The sequence below is a fragment of the Calypte anna genome, unplaced genomic scaffold, assembly GCF_003957555.1.
Source record: "Calypte anna isolate BGI_N300 unplaced genomic scaffold, bCalAnn1_v1.p scaffold_183_arrow_ctg1, whole genome shotgun sequence".
Classification (NCBI taxonomy): Eukaryota; Metazoa; Chordata; class Aves; order Apodiformes; family Trochilidae; genus Calypte; species Calypte anna.
In genome coordinates, this window is record NW_022045469.1 from 365779 (window position 1) to 369149 (window position 3371).

The following is a 3371-nucleotide window of genomic DNA, read 5'->3' on the forward strand; positions in this document are numbered from 1 at the left end:
CTCCCCCCATCTCTTCTGGGGAGTGTTCCTGGGTATCAGAACCCCTCAGCATTGCTGCAGCACTCAGCAGAACACAGTGAGCAAAGAGCATTGCCTGCAGCTGCATGCAGAGAATGGGGAGCTGGGCTGTGTCTCTGTCTCTCCCTGCTGAGAGCAGAGGGACCCAGATCAGAGCACTCAGTGTCTGACCCTTTCACAAGGTCTCAACACCCCGTTTCCAGCCCAGGACACACCAGGCTCATTGTGCCCCCTGGAAGGCAGCTCCCAGCTTGGACAGACATCCCAAGGAGACAGCTCAGGGATGGAAGGAGGGCATCTGATGAAGGGAGGTCAGCTCACTGCTCAGCCTCACTCAGCCTGCACTGCCCAGAGCTTCCCAGGGCAGAGCACAGCTGGACACCTCCTTGCCTGAAACCATCTGCATGTGAGAAGCCACAAGAGTGTGCCTGCAGCTGAAACTCCCTCTCCCAGCCTGACATCAACAGCAAGAGCAGCTGAGAGGGGCATGGAAAGAGGATGAGGGGCACTCAGGAAAGCCTTTCCCTCCTCCAGCCCTGCACAACCCCTCCCATATGTTGATAATGCCTGTCAGGCAGCTCCAGCCCCTGGGCAGGGGGAGGTGGGCACATGGCAGCACAGATGCACTTCAGCTCTCCTGTGAGCAGATGGAGGAGGAGGTGCCCAACACCCCAGACCCCACAGGCTGCCTGAGGGATCCGCTGTCAGACCCTGATGATCCTGGGAAGGTGATGCTGGATGTATCTGTAGGGTAATGGAGGATAAAAGCACTGCCTGAGGTTCCTAGCACACAGGAGGGTGATGGGTGTAGGGACTCACAGCCCCTGATCTCACCTCCCCAGATGAGGTTCCACCCTACCCTAACAAGACAGAGAAAAGTGTCAGTGCAGCCTGAGAAAAGCCAAGTTTCCCACCAGGAATCTATGCCCTGACTGTGCTTATGAAAATCCCCTCAGAAATATTCTGGATATGATCTGCATCCAAGAACAGTGCTTTTCCAACAGAACCCTCTCAAAAGCAGAAGGACCCTGCCCTGTGATTCCTGTATCCTGCCAGCACCAAGGAGCTCCCTGGGCAGGCTGAGAGCTGTCCCTGGCAGGCAGGCAGGCAGCAGAGTCCCTGCCCCAACACACAGCCCCTGGGCTGCAGGACCCTGCTCTGAAGGACAGCCCTGGGCACCCCTGCCTGCACACACCCCCTCAGCCCCTGCAGCCATCCCCAGCAGAAGGCAGCCCCATGGCCTCTCCCTCTGACGCTGCTCCAGGACAGCCCTGCTCTGCCAAACCTTTGCCTCCTGCCCACCAAAATCCTCCGCAAGGATCCCAGCAGCTGTGGCACAGGCTGCCAGCTGGAGAAGGAAGACCCCCTCCAGGAAGCTCAGCTTCCCTGCCCTGCAGCCAGAGACTCACCATGGCAGAGGCTGGGAAGATTTCTCTCTCCCCCAGCCCAGGCAGCTCTCAGCTCTCCTCCCAGCCCAGGCTGCCTTTCTCCTCTCTCTCCCTCCTCTCTCTCCCCTGCCCTGCTGCCTGCAGGCAGTGCCCTCAGCCCTGCTGCGCTCTGCAGAGGAGCTGCTCCTACCCAGAGCTCTCTCTCTGCAGCACTCTCTGCTTGCCAGCAGCTCTCTCAGGCTCAGGAGCCTGGCCCAGAAGCACAGGACCAGCGCCAGACTTTGCCACTTGCTCAACTCTCTCTCGGGGCTCCCTCCAGCTCTCCCTGGGGCTCCCCAGGAACCCAATGGGACACACACTGAAGTCATGGCTCATGTCCCCTCCCTCCCTCCTTTCCAGCACAGCCAGTTCCCCTCTAGAGACACAACCTCTGCTTCTCCCACTCTCCCACTGGACACCCAGGCAGTGCCAGGGGGAATCTCCTTTCCCTCCTCTTCCCACACAAGCCACGGGTGACACTGGAGGTGCCAGGGGTGGTTCCAGACATGTGTGGGTCCCCATTTCCAGCCCCTCAATGTCCTTCTTGTTGTGAGGGGCCCAGGACTGACCCCAGATTCGAGGTGCAGCCTCACCTTTGATGAGTACAGGGGAACAATCAGCTCCCTGCTCCTGCTGCCCACACTATTTCTGATGCAGCCCAGGATGCTGGTGGCCTTCTTGGCCACCTGGGCACATGCCAGTCCATGTTCTGTCTGCTGTCAACCAGCATCCCCAGGTCCTTCTCTGCCAGGCAACTTTCCAGCAACCTGTCCCTTTGTCTGTGGCATTTCCTGGGGTTGTTTTGACCAAAATGCAGAACCTGGCACTTGCCCTGGTACTGCCTCAAAGAGTTCACCTCAGTCCATTGACCCAACCTGTCCAGGTCACTCTGTAGAACCTTTCTAGTCTCTGGCAGATCCACCCAGCTTGGTGTCATTCTCAAATTGCCTGAGGCTGCACTCACCCCCTTGTCCAGATCATTGATAAAGAGATTGAACCAGAGCAGTCCCAGGACCCTGGGGAACACCACTGGTGAGCAGCCACCAGCTGGACTGAGCTCCACTCACCACAACTCTTTGGGCCCAGACATCAGCCAGGGTTTGACCCACAGCTCTAGGCCAGATAGAGCCAGTTTCTCCAGAAGGATTTTGTGGACAATGCTGCTGAAATCTTTACTAAAGTCAAAGTTGTCAATATCCTCCACCTTTCTCTCATTCAATCAGTGGTCACCTTGTCACAGAAGGAGATCAGGTTGGTCAAGCAGTCCCTGCTTTTCATAAACCCACACTGTCTGGCCCCGATCTCCTGGCTGTCCTGCACATGCTGTGTAATGGCACTCAGAGCATCTGCTCCATCCCCTTCCCTGCCACTAGTCAAGCTGACAGGTCTGTAGCTCCCTGGATCCTTCTTTTGGCCCTTCTTGTAGGTGGTGATGACAGCTGTCAATCTCCAGTCTACTGAAACCTCCCCAGTCAGCCAGGACTGCTGATAAATGATGACAAGAGGCTTGGTGAGCACTTCTGCCAGCTCCCTCAGTACCTTTGTGTGGGTCCCATCTGGCCCCACAGACTTGTGTGTCTCTGGGTGGTGCAGGGGGTCACTGACCATCTCCCCTTGGATCATGGGGGCTCGATTCTGCTCCCTGTCCCTGTCTGCCAGCTCAGGGGGCTGGGTACCCCAGGAACAACTGGTCCTACTGCTGAAGGCTGGGACAAAGAAGGCATTAAGTACCTCAGCCTTCTCCTCACCCTTGGTCACTGTTCTCCTGACATCCAATAAAGGATGAGGATTCTCCCTCACCCTCCTTTTGTTGCTAATGCGTTCACAGAAACATTGATTATATTCTTCAATGGCAGCAGAAAGTTTCATTTCACACTGGTTTGGCCTATGTACTCTTTTACATCTGTTGCCTTCTGACATCTTTGT